General features: G+C 33.2%; 1 pseudogene; it reads left to right on the top strand.

Annotated features, from left to right (window-relative positions):
- The first annotated feature begins 5,996 nt into the window (after positions 1-5,996).
- Positions 5,997-6,913, top strand: LOC117016161 (heterogeneous nuclear ribonucleoprotein D-like; annotated as a pseudogene).
- Positions 6,914-10,320: the final 3,407 nt, after the last annotated feature.

The following is a 10,320-nucleotide window of genomic DNA, read 5'->3' as shown; positions in this document are numbered from 1 at the left end:
CCCTGGACCAGATGTCTTTACAGGTGAATTCTACAAAACGCTCAAAAAAGAATTATCACCTATTCTCCTCAAGCTCTTTCAAAAAATCCAGAAGGAGGGAAGACTCCCAAACACTTTCTACGAAGCCACTATCACCCTGATCCCAAAATCAGACAAAGACACCACAAAAAGGAAAACTACAGGCCCGCCATCTCTAATGAACATAGATGCCAAAATCCTCAACAAAATATTAGCAATGATATCAGCAATACATTAAAAAGATCATACACCATGATCAGTGGATTCATCCCTGGTATGCAAGAGTGGTTCAACATCCGCAAATCAATTAATGTGATACACCACTTTAACAAAATGAAAATAAAAATCACATGATCATATCAATAGATGCAGAAAAAGCATTTGATAAAATCCAACAGCCATTATGATAAAAACCTAAGAAAGTGGGAATAGAGGGACCATATCTCAACATAATAAAGGCTATTTATGATAAACCCACAGCTAACATCATACTCAATGGGGAAAAGCTAAAACCATTCCCCTAAGATCAGGAACAAGGCAAGGTTGCCCACTATCTCCGCTTCTATTCACATAGTGCTGGAAGTTCTTGCCACAGAATCAGACAAGAAAAATAAATAAAAGGCATCCCAAATTGGTAAGGAGAAGTAAAATTATCATTATATGCAGATGGTATGATACTATATAGAGAGAACCCTAAAGACTCCACCAAGAAGCTATTAGAGCTGATAGATGAATTTAGTAAAGTAGCAGGATACAAATTATATTTAGAAATCAGTTGCATTTGTCTATACCAATAATAAAAACATCAGAAGGAGAATTAAAAAACAATCCCATTTACAATTGCTCCAAAGACTATAAAATACCTGGGAATAATTTAACCAAAGAGTAAAAGATCTGTACTCAGAAAATTATAGGACACTGAAGAAAGAAATTAAAGAAGATAGAAATAGATGGAAACACATATCATGTTCATGGATAGGAAGAATTAATATAGTTAAAATGTCCATACTGCCTAAGGCAATATACATATTCAAGGCAATTCCTATCAAACTACCAACGTCATTTTTCACAGAAATAGAACATACAATCCTAAGATTTACATGGTACCATAAAAGACCCCGAATAGCCTCAGCAATCTTGAGAAATAAGAATAAAGTGGGAGGTATAACAATACCTGACTTCAAATTATACTACAAGGTTACAGTAATCAAAACAGCATGGTACTGGCATAAAAACAGAAACATAGATCAATGGAACAGAATAGAGAGTCCAGCAATAAATCCATGCCTATATGGCCATTTAATCTACGACAATGGAAGCAAGAATGTACGATGGGGTAAAGACAGTTCTATTCAATACATGGTGCTGGGAAACCTGGACAGACCATGCAAAAAAATGAAGGCTGGACCAACTCCTTACATCATATACAAAAATAAAATTCAAAATGGCTTAAAGACTTTAATGTAAGATCTGAAACCATAAAAGTCGTAGAGAGAAAATATAGGAAGAAACTTCACAGACATTACCCCGAGCAAGATGTTTACTGACATATCCCTCGAGCGAGGGAAGTAAGAGAAAAAATAAACATGTGGGATTATATCAAACTAAAAAGTTTTTTTCCCAGCCAAGGAAACCATCAATAAAACAAAAAGGGATCCTACTGAATGGGAAAAGATATTTGCCAATGATATATCTGATAAGGGATTAATATCACAAATCTATAAAAAGCTCACTCAACTCAACTCCAAAAAAACAAACGACCCAATTAAAAATGGGGAAGGACTTGAAGAGACATTTTTCTAAAAAAGACATACAGTTGGAAAACAGACATATGAAGAAATGCTCAAACTCACTAACCATCAGAGAAATGCAAATAAAAACCACAATGAGATACCACCTCACCCCAGTCAAAATGGCTATCATCAATAAATCAACAAACAACAAGTGCTGGCGCGGTTGTGGAGAAAAGGGAACGCTTGTGCACTGTTGGTGGGATTGCAGATTGTTGCAGCCACTATGGAAAACAGTATGGAGGTATCTCAAAAATCTGAAAATGGAACTACCCTATGATCCAGTAATTCCATTCCTAGTATCTATCTGGAGAAATCCAAAACTCCAATTCAAAAATCTTTATGCACTCCTATGTTTATTGCAGAACTATACACAATAGCCAAGACATGGAAACAACCGAAATGCCCATCGGTAGATGACTGGATTAAGAAACAGTGGTACAATTATACAATGGAGTACTACGCAGCCATAAAGAAGGAAGAAATCTTACCATTTGCCAACAACATGGATGGACCTAGAGAACATTATGTTAAGTGAAACAAGTCAGACAGAGGAAGATAAGTACCATATGATCTCACTTATATGCGGAATCTAAAGAAAAGAATAAGTGAATGAACTAATCAGAAACAGTTTTGGAGACAAAGAGGAAAAACTGAGTGTTGCTAGATGGGGGGGTGGGGGTAAGAGGGAAGGTGAGGGGTTTAGAAAACAATCAGTAACCACAAGATGGCCACGGGGTTTTGAAAATTAATCTGGGGAACGTAATCAATAATGTTGTAAAGATTTTGTAGGGTATCTGATAGACACGTGTCCCATTTGGGAGACCATCTCAGGGAAGATTTAGATGCCTGATCACTGCACTGTACACCTGAAGCTGAACAATAATGAATGCCAACTATAATATTATATATATATATGTATGTATACATTTACAAGAGGCAGAGTACAGCATTAGGAGTGGAGATAGTGGAAATGGGATGGCTCGGTGCGATGTCAGAGAGATAGCGGATGGGGGGAGGGGGGTCCACAGTGTGAGGGATATAAATGATAAACGTCTAAGGGAAAAAAAAAAAACTCATAGACACAGACAATAGTTTAGTGGTTACCAGAGGGTAAGGGAGCTGGGGGGTGGGAGATGAGGGTAAGAGGGGTCAAATATCTGGTGATGGAAGGAGAACTGACTCTTGGTGGTAAACACACAATGTAATTTATAGATGATGTGATACAGAATTGTACACCTGAAATCTATGTAATTTTACTAACAATTGTCACCCCAGTAAATTAAAGAAATAACAATAAGAAAGAAAGAAAGAAAGAAAGAAAGAAAGAAAGAAAGAAAGAAAGAAAGAAAGAAAGAAAGAAAGAAAGAAAGAAAAATTACGAATAGAATTACCATATGACGTAGCAATCCCTCTCCTGGGTATCTACCCAAAAAACCTGAAAACATTTATCCATAAAGGCACGTGTGCTCCAATGTTCATTGCAGCTTTATTTACGGTGGCCAAGACATGGAAACAACCAAAATGTCCTTCCATAGATGAATGGATAAAGAAGTTGTGGTATACATACACAATGGAATACTATTCGGTGGTAAGAAAAGATCATATAGGAACATTTGGGACAACATGGATGGATCTTGAGGGTATGATGCTAAGCGAAATAAGTCAGACAGAAAAAGCAGAGAAACATATGATTTCACTGATATGTGGTATATAAACCAACAACAACAAAAGAACGAGACAAACAAATGAGAAACAAAAACTCACAGACACAGACAATAGTTTAGTGGTTACTAGAGGGTAAGGGGGGTGGGTGGTGGGAGATGAGGGTAAGGGGGATCAAATATATGGTGATGGAAGGAGAACTGACTCTGGGTGGTGAACACACAATGGGATTTATAGATGATGTAATACAGAATTGTACACCTGAAATCTATGTAATTTTACTAACAATTGTCATCCCAATAAATTTAAAACAAAAAAGAAAAAGTTAGTTCTTCAAAAACAATTAGCAAAATTTTCAAATCTTTTTGTAGGTTGAATGAGAAAAATCCAGTTAAGACTCAAATTACTAAAACTAGAAATAAAAATTGGGGATTTACTACTGATTTTACAGAAATAAAAGGTTTAAGAATGAATTATGAATAGTTAGTTATACATCAACATATTAAGTAATCTAGATGAAACAGACAAATTCCTAGAAACATACAACTTACCAAGATAGATGCATGAAAAAATAGAAAATCAGAATAGGGAATAGGCCTTTAATTAATAAAAGAAATCGAATTGGTAATCAAAAATCTGCCAAAAAAGTCCAGGGCCAGATCGTTTCACTGGTGAGTTATACCACACATTTAAAGAAGAATTACCAACAATCTTTCTCAAGCTCTTCCAAAACAATGAAGAGGAAAAAAATGCTTCCTAACTCATTGGAGGTCAGCATTACACAGATACGAAATCTGATCAAAGATACTACAAGAAAAGAAAAAAAAAAAACTAACAGCACTTATGAACATTGATATAAAAGTTGTCAACAAAATACTAGCAAACCAAATTCAGGAGCATATTAAAATGATTATACACTATGATCAAGTGGATTTCATTCCAAGAATGCAAGGATAGTTTACAATATAAAAATCATTTGACATAATATACCACATTAATAGAATAAAAGAAAGAAACTACATGATCACTGCAGTAATGCAGGAAAAGCATTTGACAAAATTCAACACTTCTCATGGAAAAAACACACTCAATGATATAGTAATAGAAATTTTCTTCAACATGATAAATGCCATATATGAATATTCCATATTTAAATATCTGACTAGCAGGTAACACCATACTCATGCCTGAAAGCTTTTCCCTTAAGATCAGGAATAAGACAAGATGTCCACTTTCACCATTTCTATTCAACATAATATTCAAAGTTCTAGCCAGAGTAATGAGGGAAGAAAAAGTAATAAAAGGTATCCAGATTGGACAGGGAAAAGTAAAATTATCTCTGTTCATAGATGACATAATCATATATGTACAACCCCCCCAAAAATATGTAGTCCACAAATAAACCCTGTTAGAACCAATAAATGAATTCAGCAAAGTAGCAAAATGCAAAATCAACATGCAAAAATCAGTTGCATTTCTACCAATGAATAATTCAAAAAAGGAAATTAAGAACTCCATTTACAGTAGTATCAAAAAGAATGAAATATATAGGAAAACATTTAACCAAGAAGACTTATACACTAAAAACTACAAAACACTGCTGAAATAAATTAAGAAAGACATCAATCAATGGAAAGACATCCTTTTTTGTAAGACTTACTATTGTTAAGATGACAATCCTACCCAAAGCAATAATCTACAGGTTATTGCAATCCCTTACAAAATCCCAATGGTGGGGAGTTTTTTGCACAAATAAAATAATGCACCCTAAAATTCATATTGAATCTCAAGCAACCCCAATTAGTCAAAATAATCTTAAAAAAGAACAAAGTTGGAAAACTCACACTTCCCCATTTTAAAACTTATCTTACATTTACACTAATCAAAACATTGTGGTAGTGGCATAAGAACAGAAATATAGACCAATGGAATAGAATAGAGAGCCCAGGAATAACCTATCACGTGTATGGTGAACTGATTTTCAGCAAAGGTGCCCAGACCATTTAATGGAGAAAGGACAGTTTTTTCAACAAATTACGGTAGGCAAACTGGATACCTACATGCAAAAGAATGAAGTTGGACCGTTAGCAAATACCATCGAAAAAAGATTAACTCAAAATGAATCAACAACATAAACCTAAGAGCTAAACCAATAAGACCCTTATAAGTAAACAGGGGAAAAGTTTTATGACATTGGATTTGGCAATGATCTCTTGGATTAACACCAAGAGCACAGGCAACAACAACAACAACAACAACAACAACAAATAAACTGGACTACATCAAAATTTAAAACTTCTCTGCATCAACGGACACTATCAAGACTGGAAAAGACATGCTACAAAAATGGGAGAAAAAATTTGCAAATAATATATCTGATAAGGAATTAATACCAAGAATACATTTTTTAAAACTCTTACAACTCAACAAAAAGACAAACAACCCAATTAAAAAATGGGCCAAGATACAATGCTGAGCTTCCGCTGCTGCCCAGACTCGGACTGCATGCCAGCACTCCCAGCCAAAAACTCTGCCACCATGGAGAACATGAATGAGTACAACAACATAGAAGAATTCACAGAGGGATTCAAATCAACACAAGCAAGAATCAGCAAGATGACAGTAAAATATTTATTGGAGGCTTGAGCTGGGACACAAGCAAGAAAGATCTGACTGAATATTTGTCTCAATTTGGGGGAGTTGTAGACTGCACAATTAAAACAGATCCAGCCACCAGAAGATCAAGAGGGTTTGGATTTGTGCTTTTTAAAGATGCTACTAGTGTTGATAAGGTTTTGGAACTGAAGAAACACAAACTGGACGGCAAATTGATAGACCTCAAAAGGGCGAAAGCTTTAAAAGGAACGGAACCTCCCAAAAAAGGTTTTTGTGGGTAGATTGAACCTGGACACTTCTGAAGAACAAATTAAAGAATATTTTGGAGCCTTTGGAGAGATTGAAAATATTGAACTTCCTTTGGATACAAAACAAATGAAAGAAGATTTTGTTTTATCACGTATACAGATGAAGAGCCAGTAAAAAAATTATTAGAAAGGAGATATCATCAAATTGGTTCTGAGAAGTGTGAAATCAAAGTTGCACAAACCAAAGAGGTATATAGGCAGCACGAGCAACAGCAAAAAGGAGAGAGATGTGCTGCAGCTGGTGGACGAGGTGGTATTAGGGGTCATGGCCAAGGTCAGGGCCAAAACTGGAACCATGGATTTAATAACTATTATGATCAAGGATATGGAAATTACAATAGTGCCTATGGTGGTAATCAAAACTATAGTGGCTAAGGTGGCTATAATTATATTGGGTGTAACTATGGGAACTATGGATATGGACAGGGATATGCAGACTACAGTGGCCAACAGAGCACTTACAGCAAGGCATCTCAAGGGAGTAGCAATCATTAAAACAATTATCAGCCATACTAAAGGAGGACACTGGGGAGAAAACAGGAGGAGATTGCTAAAGTAACCCATCTTGCAGGATGATATTGAAGATTGGTCTTCTGTTGATCTAACATGATTATTTTGTAAAAGACTTTCTAGTATACAAGACACAACTGTGTCCAATTATATATAGTTGTCAATTAGTTTTCTTTGTTTTCACTTTGTCTTTTGTTATCTGTGTTATGACTTAATGTGGATTTGTGTTATACAATTTTTATTTGTATGCTTTCATGTTAAACCTCAAATAAATGCTTCCTTACGTGAAAAAAAATTGAACAAAGGACTTAAATAGACATTTTACCAAAGAAGATATACAAATGGCCAATAAACATATAAAAAGGTGATCAACATAACTAGCTACCAGGGAAATGCAAATCAAAACCATGAGTCACCCTTTTATACCCATTACAATGGCTGTTATCAAAGAAAGAAAGAGGAAAGGAAAGGAAAGGAAAGGAAAAGAAAGGAAAGGAAAGGAAAGGAAAGGAAAGGAAAGGAAAGGAAAGGAAAAGAAAAGAAAAGAAAAGAAAAGAAAAGAAAAGAAAAGAAAAGAAAAGAAAAGAAAAGAAAAAAGAAAAGAAAAGAAAGTTTGGAAAAAATGTGAAGAAATTGAAACTCTTGTGAATTGCTGGTGGGAATGAGAATGTAAAACAGTACAGCCAATGTGGAAAATAGCTTGGTGTTTCCTCAAAAAATTAAACATAGCATTACCATATGATTCAGCAATTCCACTCTTAAGCATACACCCCAAAGAATTGAAAGCAGATACTCAAAGAGATAACTGTACAACAATGTTCATAGCAGTATTATTCACAATAGCCAGAAAGAGGAAACAACACAAATGTCCATCAACAGATGCATAGATAAAAAAAAAATAGTGTGAACATGCAATGGAATATTATTCAAAATTAAAAAGGAATAAATTCTGATATGTGCTATAAAATAAATTAATCTTAAAAACATGCTAAGTAAAATACTATAAACACAAGAGGACAAACATTGTATAATTCAATTTATATAAGACACCTAGAATAGGTAAATTCATACAGACAAAAAGTAAAATATGTTACTATGGACTGAACAGAGAGTAAAATAGGGGGTTATTGTTTAATGGGTACATAGATTCTGTTTGGGATAAGGAAGATGTTCCAAAAGTGGGTAATAGTGATGGTTTTATAACATTGTGAATGTACTTAATACCACTGAATTGTATGCTTAAAAATGGTTGAAATGGTAAATTTTATTTTATGTATATTTTACCACAATTTTTAAAAGTTAACATAATTGATACATAAAGAGATAGAGAGCTAGCTTATGGAATAGAGCATTAAAGACCAAAAAATTGAAAATCTGAAAGAAAAGTTAAGAGATATATACAACACAACCACAACCACCTAATAGAAATTCCAGATTAAAAATGGAGGGAGAAAATGTCCAAAGAAATAATAAAAGAAAAATTTCCAGAACCAAATGGAAATTAGATAAACTCAATTACTTCAAAATCAGGAATACTCATAATGGAATGGGGGTGAAGGGAAACCAGTTACATTCTTCTTGTAAGAGATCCACTAAGTATAAAATTTTTCAAAAATGGGATTTAAAAATCCATTTTAGTCATTTTATACCTAGTGTATATATAAAATTTAATATATAATTTAAATCCATGTGTGGTATTGGATGTTAACAAAGAAGTATAGTAATGTTATTAGACAAAAATAAGATTCTATGAAATGAATAACTTAGAATATCCCATACTAACAAAAGATAACATTTATAAGATGCTATAATTATTAATCATGATATAATTAATTATATATTACTAAAATATATAAAACAAAACTGACATAAATAAAAAGAAAAATTGACAAATGCACAATCATAGATAAAAATTTATAAACAATTCTTTCAAGTATCAACAATTTAAAAGGACTCAGAATTGTGTAAAACTAGAGCCTTTATGATCTAAAAATTATATTAAGATGTATGTAGAATCTTGAATATAGCAAAATTCGAACATGCATTATTTTCAAATACACAAGAAATTGTCACAAACTTTTATTCTGTTAGGGCATAAAGAAAATTTTAATGAATTCCCAAAGGCAGAACTTTCAAGATTCACATCTACTGAACACAGAGCTATAAAATATAAAATCCTTAGTACAAGAATTTTTTGTTTAAAATCAATGAACTTAAGGGTAGGTAAATTGAAATGATTCAGTATGAATAAGAGAAAGACAAAAGAATGAAGAAAATTTAACAGAGCCTCAGAGAATGGTGGGATACCATCCAGTATAACAACATACACATAATAGAAGTCTCAGAAGGAGACAAGGGGACAGAAAAAATTTGAAGAAATAATGGCAAATCTTACCAAATTTGATGAAAAATGTCAATCTACACACTTAAGAAGTTCAATGAATTCTAAGAAAGATAAATCCAAAAGTACCCACACCTACACTAACCAAATCAAACTTTTAAAAGCCAAATATATAGTCTTGAAAGCACTAAGAGAGCTGTGATTTATCATGTACAAGGGATCTTCAATAAGATTAATATCAAAGTGGAAAAATCAAAATAAGATTAATAGCCAATTTCTTATCAGAAATTATGGAGGCCAGAACGCAATCAGATGACATATTCAAAATGCTGAAAGAAAAAAATTAAAAATTTTGTATCTGGCAAATACATCCTTCAGAAATGAAGGATAAATCAAGACATTACCAAATAAACAAAAACTGAGAGCATATCACTAGTAAAGTTGCTCTACAAGAAATGCTAAAGGGAGTCCCTCAGGTTAAATAAAAAAAGTCACTAGATTGTAATTCAAATCCACAGGGAGAAATAAAGAACAACAGTAAAGTTAACAACATAGGCAAATACAATAAATAATATAAATGATTTTTGTCCCTATCTGACTTAAAGTGCAATTACATAAAACACTAATTATAAATCTACGATGGGCACAAATGTATAAAGATATAATTTGTGGTAATAACAGTATAGAGGAAGGGAATGGATCTACATAGGAACAAATTTTTGCACAGTATTGAAATTAAGCTGGTATTAATATGAAATAGATTGTTGTAAATTAATATATTTGTTGTAATCACCAGGACAACTGCAACAAAATAACTTTAAAAATGACAAAAGAAATCATGAGGGAATTACAATGGTACACTAGAAAATATCTAGTATACAAGAAAAGACAGGGATGAAAGAATGGAGGAACAAAAACAAGATATGACATATAAAAAACTAAGACAAATAATTACTGAGGATATAATGTACAACAGGATGACTATAGTTAACATTGCTGTATGGTATATTTGAAAGTTGTTGAGTGTAGATTCCAAGAGTTCTTTCTCATCAGAAGGAAAAAAAAACTTTTT

This window comes from Rhinolophus ferrumequinum, chromosome 23, assembly GCF_004115265.2.
Source record: "Rhinolophus ferrumequinum isolate MPI-CBG mRhiFer1 chromosome 23, mRhiFer1_v1.p, whole genome shotgun sequence".
Lineage (NCBI taxonomy): Eukaryota > Metazoa > Chordata > Mammalia > Chiroptera > Rhinolophidae > Rhinolophus > Rhinolophus ferrumequinum.
Note: the sequence above shows the minus strand (reverse complement) of the source record. Positions and strands in the feature narration are given on the sequence as shown.